The 13,031-nt window shown below is 40.4% G+C and overlaps 1 protein-coding gene across 1 annotated transcript in view; it reads right to left on the bottom strand.

Moving 5' to 3' along the window:
- ipo11 (importin 11) overlaps positions 1-13,031 on the bottom strand; it is a 410,923-nt gene that overhangs the window by 85,491 nt on the left and 312,401 nt on the right. The gene's annotated exons all lie outside the window — the stretch shown is intronic.

Below are 13,031 nucleotides of genomic sequence, written 5' to 3' on the forward strand. Positions count from 1 at the left end.
TAAACAAATGTAAGTATTTAATATAACACAAGATAAGATTTTTCGATTGAGTTACGTTAGTTTCTGATGCTACTCGTGAATGAGTGCCAAGTGGCAGAATGGAGGAAAAGCTATTTGCATTGAACACTTCCCATAATTATGATGCTGGTCCATTGAAATGGAGTGATAACGTTGGTGAGTGGCAAAATCGTTGCATGCCTATCAACACTGAACTCGTATATTCACCAGGCAACCAACAATTACTGAGAAACACACCTGTCATGAACTTCAATTCTGAAGAAGGATCACTAGAGACGCAAAACATTAATTCTGTTTTCTTTCCACAGATTTTGTGTTCCAACTTAAAAAATGAAATGACATTGGGAATCACTGTTGTGCATTCTCAATTTCTGTGCAAAGCAATTAAGCATCTTACCTCCCTTGAAGCAGCGCATTGATTCACAATCAAAACGTTGTGGCCACATACCTGAAAATCGTGACTTTAAACAAACTACTTCAAGTGAAGCGTGGATACCCATAGGAATCGATATTAAACCCACAATTAAGTTACTTGAGCCATTTCTCACCCAGAAAACAAGAGTGCAAAATTTGAAATACTGGCTTGTACATGTGTAATATGACATCCTTACCAGAAAAGATCTGCAAAAAAAATTGTGTCAGTGACTATAAAGTACAGCACAAAATTAAAAAAAAAGTTAGCTACCTTTAGTGTACATTACTATTAAACTGACCTGATTCCTTCTAGAGGCAGAAGTGGATTGGTACAGCTCAATGCTCAGGACTAGCTACCTGACAAAGGGGCAGTGCTCCGAAAGCTTGTAATTCCAAATAAACCTCTTGGACTATAAGCTGGTGTTGTGTGATTTTTAACTTTGCTCACCTCAGTCCAACATGCACCTCCACATCAGGACTATTTGCACAGCTTAGGTGCTGCCACGAGATAGTGCCCAGGACCCAGTTCAATTCAAGAGGGAAGTGAGGACCCAAGTGCAGCGTTCCCTCTTGTTATCCTTTCTCATCATAGAATCAAACAATCGAAAAGAGGCCATTGACCTAACAAGTCTGTACTGTCAAAACTGCAGAAAATCTACACTAGTCCCACCTTTCAGCATTAAGCTCAAAACCTTGACTTATGCACAGTTGAGCGGGAATGTTGCCTAGGATTGGAGGCAGCAGTGAACGAAAGACTGCAGCTAGAGCCTAAACGTATGAGCAAGGGTCAAGATGCAGGGCTGGGGAAGAAACCCAGTAAGGCATTAACTCTGGGTGTGAGGGCAAGGAAAAAGCATAGGGCAGACTAACGCAGAACACCAACCAGGGGAGAACAATGTGCGGGGGAGATGAGGAAGGGAGCAAGGGTAGTAGAGAGGCTTTACACTTTACCCATAAAGGGAACAAAAGGGAGTGAGTATCTAGGATGCAGTATTGGATGTTGATTTATAATGATGATTATGATGACAATGCAAGTTGACAACACATGCAAATGATACTAAAACATAAACAGTGTCACAAAACAAAAGATTGCCAAGAAGACATGTCTTTTGAACAAAATAACGTTAAGTGGTGAACTTTAAACAAAGACTCCTTGTATTCCTTCGAAAGATCATGAAAATGTAGGGCTCAAAGACTATGGACAAAGAAAAATGTACAATGCGCAAACCTGAAAGGGCTTTCACTGGATAAAGGATAGATAAAGAGAGAAGGCTTTCCTTCATGGAGGAATCTGGAACTAAAGTACAAAGCTTAAACTAAAGGGTGTCCCATTTAAGATAGACATGAGGAGGTATTTCAGTCAGACAGATTTTTGATCAACATGCAGTAAACAGGTTATGGGGTTAGGTAGGAAAATTGAATTAATGCCACAACCAGAACAGCTATAATCTTACTGAACAATACAGAAGTCTTGATGTGGCAAATGCCCAACTTTCTGTTTCTACTTCATACAATCTTACGGCACAGATCTTTTAAACTACCTTTGAACTGACTTGCCTTGGTTTATTGATTTTCCTGTGGAAGCATGGATCCTAGAGTCAATGAGAAAAATTCAAGTTATATTGCACACAGGTATATTTCAGAGTCAGTTGGTTTTAATTGACAGAAACATTCAAATTTAAAATGAGTATTGGTTTTTTGACTAGATGAGACTATGTTTGAAGTACCGTGCACTGTTGCAATGTCCAACTTAGAGAAAACAGATAAAGGAACCTGAAGGGCAACTTTTTCCACACAGAGTGCAGTGCATATATGAAACAACTAGCAGAGAAAGTGCTTTTAAAACATTTAAAAGATGTTTGGAAGATACATGATAGGAAACGTTGAGGGGGATATGGGCAAAATGCAGGGAAATGAAAGAAGTTCAGCTGAAGAAAACAGGTTGACATGGGCGAGTTGGGTTGTAGGGCCTATTTCCATGCTCAGGCGACTGACTGTGTGGAGTTTGCACGTTCTCCCCGTGTCTGCGTGGGTTTCCTCCGGGTGCTCCGGTTTCCTCCCACAGTCCAAAGATGTGCAGGTCAGGTGAATTGGCCATGCTAAATTGCCCGTAGTGTTAGGTAAGGGGTAAATGTAGATGTAGATGTAGGGGTATGGGTGGGTTACGCTTCGGCGGGGCGGTGTGGACTTGTTGGGCCGAAGGGCCTGTTTCCACACTGTAAGTAATCTAATCTAATGATTTTGAGTGCAGCTCCAACAATGCTCAAGAATCTTGACATCACCTAGAACAAAGCAGTCCACTTGACTGGCAATACATCCACACCCTCAACCACGGATGCTCAGTAGCAGCGTTGTGTACCATCTACAAGATGCACTGCAGAAATTCACCAAGGCTCCTTACAAAGCACCTCCCAAGCCTTGAACCCAGACCTCCTGGCTCAGAGGTAGGGACACTATATTCTAAGCAACTTGTTCAGAGATGCTATTACATGTCACTAGAGCAGGTGGGACTTGCATCTGGGTCTCTTAGCTCATAGGCAGGGCCACAAACACTACACTTCAAGAAGGAGAAAGTGAGGACTGCAGATACTGGAGATCAGAGTTGAAGTGTGATGCTAGAAAAGCACAGCAGGTCAGGCAACATCCGAGGAGCAGCACAGATGATGTTTCAAATGTAGGTTCTTCATCAGGAATGGTGCGGGGGGCACCAAGGGGCTGAGAGATAAATGGGAGGGAGTGGGGCTGGGAGGAAGGTAGCTGGGAATGTGATAGGGAGATGAATGTGGGAGGGTGGAGCAGATAGGTGGGAAGGAAGATGGATAGATAGGAGGGAAGGAAGGTGGACAGATAGGGCAGTTCAAGAGAGCTATGCCAAGTTGGAGGTTTAGATCAGGGATAACATGGGTGGGGGGTGGGGGAAGATCAGGAAACTGATTAAATCGACGCTGACCCCATGTGGTTGGAGGATCCCAAGGAGGAAGATGAGGTGTTTTTCCTCCAGGCATCAGGTGGCTAGAATTTGGCAGTGGAGGAGGCTCAGAATTTGCTTGCCCTTGGTGGAATGGGAGGGGCAGCTGAAGTGTTCAGCTACAGGGTTGTGGGGTTGATTAGTGCGTGTGTCCCAGAGATGTTCTCTGAAACGTTCTGCAAGTTGGCGTTCTGTCTCCCCAATGTAGATGAGACCACATCGAGAGCAACGGACACAGTAGATGAGGTATTTGGAGGTGCATGAAAACCTCTGCCGAATGTGAAAGGATCTGGAGGTGCAGAAAAACCTCCAATCGCAACAAGGATAGGAAACTCCCTGGTCCTCACCTTCCACCCCACCAACCTCCAGATACAATGCTTCACCCTCCACCAGAGATAATATTTCCCTCCACAGTCCTATCTGCATTCTGCAGAGACCATTCCCTCCACAATTCCTTCGTTAGGTCCACTTCCACCCCCCAACAACCCACCCTCCACTCCCGGCACCTTCCCTTGCCACCACAAGAGGTGCAAAACCTGCACTCACACCTGCCCCTTCATCTCCATCCAAGGTCCCAAAGGATCCTTCTACATTTCCTCCCACAATCCAAAACAAAATGTGCAGGTTAGGTGAATTGGCCATGCTAAATTGCTCATAGTGTTAGGTGAAGGGGTAAGTGTAGAGAAATGGGTCTGGGTGGGTTGTGCTTCGGCGGGTCAGTGTGGACTTGTTGGGTCGAAGGGCCTGTTTCCACACTGTAAGTAATCTAATCTAATCTGGCAGAGGTTTTCCTGCACCGCCAAACACTGTGTCCATTGTCCTCGATGTGGTCTCCTCAATATTGGGCAGATTGGATGCCAACCTGCAGAACGTTGCAGAGAACATCTCCAGGACACACATACCAATCAACCCCACTGGCCTGTGGCTAAACACTTCAATTCCCCCTCCACTAAGGACATGCTAGTCCTGGGCCTCATTCATTGCCAAATTCTAACCACCCAATATCTCATCTTCTGTGATATCACCAGTTTCCTGGTCTCCCCTCTCCCCACCTTATCCCAGATCCAACCTTCCAACTCGGCACTGCACTCATGAACTGTCCTACCTGTCCATCTTCCTTCTCACCTATCTGCTCCACCCTCCACTCTGACCTATCCCTAACACCCCCCACCTTCATCTATCTATTGCATTGTCAGCTACCTCTGCCCCAGCCCCACCCATTAACCTCTCAGGCCCTTGGCGCACAACCGCACCTCCACACCAACCACCACCACCGCTCCCCCCCCCCACTTCCTGATGAAGAGCTTATGTTCAAAATGTTGACTCTCCTGATCCTCGGATGTTGCCTGATCGGCTGTGCTTTTCCAGCACCACACTTTTTGACACTATGCCACAAGAACCCATTAAGGGGGCTCAAATGAATACCCAAATAATGTCTACCAACTATGTATGATTAAACACAATGAATTTACGATTAGCAGACGTTCTGCACTTATATTTAATTAAATGTATATAGTTGCGAATTTGACACAATTCTGCTTTGAACTTTCTTGAAAGGAACAGCAGATATATCGAAGGATTATTAACATGAAAAAAACTAACATGTCAGATTACTGGAGTGAAATATTTAAAAAGCCCAAATCCCACTTCTGAATCTCCTATGTGAATTTCAGAGTAAATTAAAGAAAAACTGATACTTAAAAGTGCTACTTTTTAAAGACTTCATACATAATTAAAATAAGGCAATATGAATTCGAATGCAGCAATAGAAGATCAATGGTCCTGTTTGTAGAATTTAGCCTTTGTTCTCCAGCATCTTGCAATATTTACCACTGTACAAAAATTAATTCAATGTAACTATGATAAGCCTGCCCCTTTGTTTATGCAGTACCAATAAATCATATTGTCATTTCAGACATATCAATAAATGAAAACCTTGAATTATTAGTGTTTAACCATTATCTGGATGTGAGTTATGAATGCAGAACAGACTTTTACTGTGCCAGTTTTGAAAGGTAGAAAATAATAAATACAGAACTCACTTGTTAATATCTATGTTTTATTGGAATTACATTTGGATTCAATGGAATCAGTTTTCAGACCATCTCCTTTCATTAGCACTGGAACCCATGTCAAACATCAATAAATAGGGTATTTCACACCTTTCATTTTTATATAGCTTTACTGATGAAAACGAAAACTGGAATCTAATTACCACAAAATAACGCTTGGTTTGATTCACTATTGTCTTAAAGTGTTTAAATACATCGGGCTAAATTATAGCACCGTAAAATATTTTACAGAGCTGTCCCATGATAGAATTTTCCCGCATTGTTGATGCAGGAGGCTGGCCACTATAATTTATGTGATTGGATTGCCTTCTGTTAATTGGAATTGGTTGGCATGGAAAGAGTCATGGAATGCTCAACCATGCAACTTCAACTGCTCCTACTTACCTGACCATGGCAGAGGAGTTGGGAGACAGAGAGCAAGAGAGAGCATGAAAGAGGAGTGAGAGCGAGAGAGAGAGAGAGAGAGCGAGAGAGAGAGAGAGAGCAAGAGAGAGAGAGAGCGAGAGCGAGAGAGCGAGAGAGAGAGGACGCTCAGCATATAGAGTCGCTCTAAAAGAATTCAGCCTGTAATTAAAGGGGAAGGTAAGGTGAGACAAGCTCACTGAAGAGGCTTTTGGAAAAGTACAAGTCAAAACTGCTTACAGGGAGAGCAGTGATGGAATCAAACAGGCTTATAGGGTATTTCTACTTGATTGCAAATGATAAAAAAAATCAATTTGGCACGTAGCTGTTGATTGTATACTTTCATGGTAGTTAAGATGTGTCCAGCATATTTGTAAATATTTTACTGGGCTAGTAATGTAAAGACCTCAGCTAATCATTAAAATATTGACAAGTTAAAATCTCATGCTATTTGAAAACTTTAATTCAAAAGCTGGTGCCCCTACAGGTGACCATAAAGTTGCCGTATTGTTGTCAAATCCAAACTGGTTCACCAATGTTCTTTATTGAAACAATTTGATTTAAATGTGACTTGCCTCCCACTCCCTAACATAGCTTGACAGTCTGCTCAATTGTGTCAAACTGCTAGAAATTCTGGACATAATTATGGAAGAATCATTATAACACAGATGGCATTAATTCAGGAAGAGGACCCACAACTACCTTCTGAATGCAACTGGAATATGCAAAAATATTGGTGTGATTAGTGATGTCTGCTTTCAGCTAATATACTTCCATAAATAATTCAAATTTTTTTGTTAAATAGTTGCACTGGTAAAGGAACAAAGAGACTTTGGGCTTCTGTTCTGAGATGTTTCTGGGCTGTCAGGCATCATTTTACTTTGAAGCAACCATAAATAGATCTGTTAGCCCATTTCTGCTACTTTCTGCCTCCATCAAATATTGGATACACTATGGTGTGCTGCATGCCCTCTTCCTGTAAGCAAGCTATCAACTTATTTCCTGATGCCCGTTTGTGATCAATTGTGTTCAAACACTGTTTGTTCATGAAGGCTAAAGATTAATAATGAAGAGCTATGGAATTACTTACATTCAAAGGAATACTGTCCTCTTATCAAAGCTTGGCACCATGGTTAGCTGATGCCTGATGTTGGCAGGTCCAAAGTTAACAACATATGGACTAAACAGCTCAGTTGTCTTACATCTGGAGTTGTTACCCTCTTGAAACTAATCTTCTGCGTGCTGTTGATTATGCAATTCATGTGTACGGTTGGAAATCTTAAAGGAAATTCCATTCTCAGTATTTTTAACAGTGTTATTTATATTATGGTGGTTGTTAATTATGAATATTAATATTCTGCATTGATAAGAAAGAAAAATACCAGACTGCAGAGTAAAACAACAAAAAAAGTGTTAAGAAAATGTAAAAACCAAGCAAATTTGATCTAGACTCAAAATAGTTGAGCAGGCCTGCCAATAGCCAATTTATGGCACATGCATTTCATTTGAGCTAACTGGATCCTGTGAATGCAGAATCAACCAAAGAAATCGACCTAGGATTGCTGATCATTCTTGAATAAAATAATAATCTGAATGAACCCAAGAGTACATTATACAGATGTTCACTGTTAGTATTTTGCAGCAAAAGAACATTAATTCAGAAAACAGTTCTTAAATTTGTATATTGCCTTTTACAGACTCAGATTGATTGCATCCAAGGCAGAAAAATGCTGTCACGGAATTAAATGCAGTAAAGATACTTTCCAAGCAGAGTAACCGCTGGAGGCTGTGAACAATTCCACATGTGATTCCCCCTCAGTCTCCGTACCTTTTAATCACATCCATCTATCTGCCTGCATTACCAGAACAACAACTAGATCGCAGTCAGGGATCTGTGACATGTTTGATAGATGAAGAAGTGCTGGGAGAAGAGGAGATTAGAGAGAAAGAGGGGGAAGGAGAGCATCCAACTGAGAGTATAAATGAGTGACATGAAACTTGACCAAATGTTCTGGAAGCTGGAATATGTATGGTTTTGAAGGTTTTGATTAGCTTCAAATTAGATAACTCTTTAAAGTATTTTACTAAAAAAAACAAAATTGCACCCATTAAGGTGCTTCTATTAAGGTAATCAGTAAATTAGGCTGAGTCCATATCACCATCATTAATCACAATGTAAGGGCATTAACTTAATTGACCAAATTCACCCAGACAGCATTCTTACACTCATTAACCAGGTAATTCAGAAAGTGACAGCAGGGAACAAGGTGATTAGAACAGGTCACGTGAAAAATCCTCCTGGGCTATGTTGCAATCAAAGTTGGCAAAGATAAATCCAACATGGTACAAAATGTAACTGTTAATGAGGCCTAATTTACAACACAACGTTATTTTACCATCATAAACTGTGCACCTGCAGAACCCTGTAAAATTTATCCTTAAGTGTGTTTTATTTTAATACAATTTTTGCAATAGAACCTGCTGCGGCTGGAGTGATTTTCAAATATATGCATTACAAAGTTGGAGGAGATAAAAGTAAATAGGTGCACTGTGGAGATTAACTTCAGAAAAACTGTAACAAACAGCAACTACTACTAAAACAACAACAGAAGGAAAAGCTCAGCACATGTGGCAGCAGCTGTGGACAGAAATCAGAGTTAATGTTTCAGATCCTGTGACCCTTCCTCGGAGCTGATGGTAGCTAGGATGATGTAGATTTATATGCAAAAAATAGGGTGGGGGATGGAAGGGAGAAAGGAATAAATGATCAATGGGCATAGAGCCCAAAGAGAGAGAAGAGCAGTTGGACAAAGGAATTTGTCTGTCCAATGTTTCCTGACGGAAGGGCTTTTGTCCAAAATGTCGATTTTCCTATTCCTTGGATGCTGCCTGACCTGTTGCGCTTTTCCAGCACCACTCTGATCTAAACTCTGGTTTTCAGCATCTGCAGTCCTCACTGTTGCCTAGACAAAGGAGTGGATAACGATTTGGCTAGGAGAGTGAATAGCTGTTAATGGAGACTGTTAGTGGCTAACAATAATAATGTGTAATGGCAGACTGTGATATCAAGGCCTGGTGTTTGGGGTTGGGGGCTAGGACATGGGAGAGTTCAGGCCCTAAAATTATTGAACTCGATGTTGAGTCTGGAGGCCTGCAGCGTCCACAAGCAGAAAATGAAGTGCTGTTCTTTCAGCTTACGCAAAGCTTCGCTGGAAAACTGCAGCAAGCCTGAGACAGAGATGTTGGCCAGGGAACAGGATGGTGTATTAAAATGGCAGGCAACTGGAAACTCGGTCATTTTTTCAGGCTGAACATAGGTGTTCTGCTAAGTGGTCACCCAGTCAACACTTAGTTTCCCCAATGTAGAGGAGACCACATTGTGAGCATCAAACTACTTCTAGACTGTTTCTGGGTGCATTCAAAAACTCAGAAAGAAATTAAGCCACTTTACAAGATACATTTTCTCTTTTGGGACTGTAAACTTCAATGGAAGTTGGAATTGAGCTGTGAGATATAATGTGGCTTTTTGAAGCGGTGAGGAGGAGAAATCAAGACTGAGTGGCACTTTCAGCTCTTTGATTGACCGAGTTGCAGCATGCTTCAAAAGACCTTCAAATATCAGGACAGAAGAAAAAACTTTAACAGCCTGCAGACAAGAAGCATGCGTCTCTCTCTCTCTCTTCCTCTCTTTGGAACAAAGCAGATAAATAAAGAAGAAATTCTAAAACAAGACCTATATTCACCTGACAAAGCTTTGGGCTAGATGCTGAATAATGAGATAAGAATAGTTAGGTCGTTGTTTTAGTCCAGTGCAGACTCAATAGGATTAAGTGCCTTTTTACAGTCATAGAGATATACAGCACGGAAACAGACCCTTCGGTCAAACCCATCTATGCCGACCAGATATCCCACCCCAATCTAGTCCCACCTGCCAGCATCCTGCCCATATCCCTCCAAACCCTTCCTATTCATATACGCATCGAAATGCCTTTTAAATGTTGCAATTGTACCAGCCTACAACACTTCCTCTGGCAGATCATTCTATACACGTACCTCCCTCTGTGTGAAAAAGTTGCTCCTTAGGTCTCTTTTACATCTTTCCCTTCTTACCCTAAACCTATCCCCAACCCCAGGGAAAAGACTTTGTCTATTTTTCCTATCCATGCCCCTCATAATTTGTAAACCTCTATAAGGTCACCCTCAGCCTCTGAAACTCCAGGGAAAACAGCCCCAGCCTGTTCAGCCTCTCCCTGTAGCTCAAATCCTCCAACCCTGGCAACATCTTTGTAAATCTTTTCTGAACCCTTTCAAGTTTCACAACATCTTTCCAATAGGAAGGAGACCAGGATTGCATGCAATATTCCAACAGTGGCCAAACCAATATCCTGTACAGCTGCATCATGACCTCCCAACTCTTGTACTCAATACTCTGACCAATAAAAGAAAGCATACCATATGCCTTCTTCACTACCCGATCTACCCGCGACTTCACTTTCAAGGAGCTATGAACCTGCACTCCAAGGACTCTTTGTTCAGCAACACTCCCTAGGACCTTACCATTAAGCGTATAAGTCCTGCTAAGATTTGCTTTCCCAAAATGCAGCACCTCGCATTTATCTGAATTAAACTCCATCTGCCACTTCTCAGCCCAATGGCCCATCTGGTCCAGATCCTGTTGTAATCTGAGGTAACCTTCTTCGCTGTCCACTACACCTCCAATTTTGGTGTCATCTGCAAACTTACTAACTGTACCTCTTATGCTCGCATCCAAATCATTTTCTATGCTTTAAACCTCTAAGACTATGATAGGCCATCTCATCACCTTAAAAACAACACTAACATCATTGTGAAAATCAGAAGGACTGAGAGAAAATAATGTTCTGCTTTGTGTCTTATAATTCTGATTTTCAGAATTTGGTTAATTTTCCCCACCATAGCATGTAATGGTAAACCATTTATCTGTCTATATTAATTGTGATTATGTACATGTAAATGTAGGTTTTGAAGAGAATAGTTTAAGTTTCACAGTTGAAGATTAGAAATCCTTTCCTTTCTCTCCTGTTGCTAAAGTCGTGTCTGTTACAATGTTTTTACTGTTACTGATGAACAGCAATTTTACACCAGGTTTCATTACAAAAACAATCTGTCAAGTGAATTGGTCACTTTGGTGGTCTCTTTGGGACTTCTTTATATTTACACATTTAGTGATACTTTGTGGAACAATGAGACATGTTCATTGTTATACTCTTCTCATTCATCATAACAAGTGTTAGGAGGCTCATTGCCTGAGTGTTTTGAAGGATTTTGTGAGATTGTATGTTAGATTATGAGTTAGTGTGAGTGGTAACAGACTTCTCATGATCAAATACATTAGAAGCAGCTAAAACCATTGTGCAGTTAGAACAGAAAGTAACAAAAGCTAAAATTGCTGAATTGGCAAATAAATTAACGTGTAAATGACTGCCAAGATTAAGGTGGCAGAAATAGTGGGAAAACATCTGGAATTGTTTGAAATACCAGCATGACTAGGTACACCAAGTGTTGAGTCACCTGAGGAAGCATTCAATTATAGTTAAAGCAGCTTGAACATGAGAAAGAGGTAAAATTGAAAAGCAAAGTGCTTTGGAATAAAAAAGTAGAAAATGAAATTAAAAAGCAAGAAATGGAGCTAAGAAAACTTGAATTTCAGACATGATAAAAGACAAGAGAAACAGAGAATATGAAATTAGAGGAAATGGATGTGGAGACATTTTTTATGCCATTTAACAAAACAGTAAAACAAATGAAGTGGCTAATGGGAAAGTAGACATGGCCCACACAAAGCAAATTGATAGGTGCAGCATGCGGAATGTATGCACCACTGTCAGATGGGCCTTTGAAGAATTATGGCACAGTAGAAAAGGCTATTCTGTGTATATGAGTCAGTTCTTGAAGCATACAGGCAAAAATTTAGAAATTTGAACAACCAAACATGGTAAAGCAAAATCATAGCAGAGATGACGACAATAAAGAGAACGTATATTAGCTGTTAAGAGCAATAGAGATGATAGACAACACAAGTGAGGTGGAGGAAGAAGCATACTTTCCACAAAGCAAATCGCTTACAACTTGACTAGCCCAACACTGAAAGTACTGAGACAGTTAGACAATGCATTATCGTACTTAGAGGAAGGACAATGAGAAGATCTGTAGAAATACTCTGGGATGCATTAAAAATTCTAGACCTGCAGACAGAAAAATTCATCTTCAACTACCATTCCCACCTCCATTGCAAACCTGCCCTTTCTTCTTCACTGTTTGGGGATAAAAGACAAGAGAAACCAAGAAAGCTGAAAAGAAAGAATCTTAAAACAAGACAGGTCTACCTGATCAACCACTGCATTGAAGAATATCCACCACTGCATAAACAATAGCGTCATCATGTTCACAATTTTCGCTTTCATTGGTCTTATAAGTGTGTTACAATAAATAGTTATTTCACTGTTACTGACAAGACATGGCATGAATTGCTTTTGTTCTGAACAATAGTCAGTCAAATTGCCCATTTTAGGGGGCTCATTGGAATTTTATACATTTTGTGATGGTTTGTGGAACTTACAGTACACACTTCCGCATCAAGGCATGACACTACCTAATACATCTGTGTTTTCCAAAAACATGATCTGCATTATCACCAATTACACTTAATAGATTAATTATAGAAACAGCAAGAATAAAGAAATTTATATGAGGAAAGTTATGTCTTTGAATATTTTCATGAATTTTGCAAACATTTTAAGACAAGGTAGAAAGACACTGAAATTAGACAAAACAACAATATTGCTATTTCTAAACCTTTGTTGTGTGTAACACTTGGTGATAATCAGCCAGGCCTCAATGTATAGCTTTATAATTTAACAAAATGCTGGAAACAAAACCCCTTTTATACTTGTAAATTTATGTTGATCAAAATTAAATTGCAAACAACCCAACACTTCGCTTAATATGATGGAAATTTTAACATTATTCACAGCACAAATCTAGAAATGACAATTTTTAAAAATTCTAGTAGATAAAAATAAATGAATAATAATGTCACAATGTTCTATATAGCAATATGGACTCTTAGGAAATTTACAACTCAACTACAAAAATTGTCAAATAAGCTTGCTCTTCAG

This window comes from Chiloscyllium punctatum, chromosome 1 (assembly GCF_047496795.1).
Source record: "Chiloscyllium punctatum isolate Juve2018m chromosome 1, sChiPun1.3, whole genome shotgun sequence".
NCBI classification, from domain to species: Eukaryota; Metazoa; Chordata; class Chondrichthyes; order Orectolobiformes; family Hemiscylliidae; genus Chiloscyllium; species Chiloscyllium punctatum.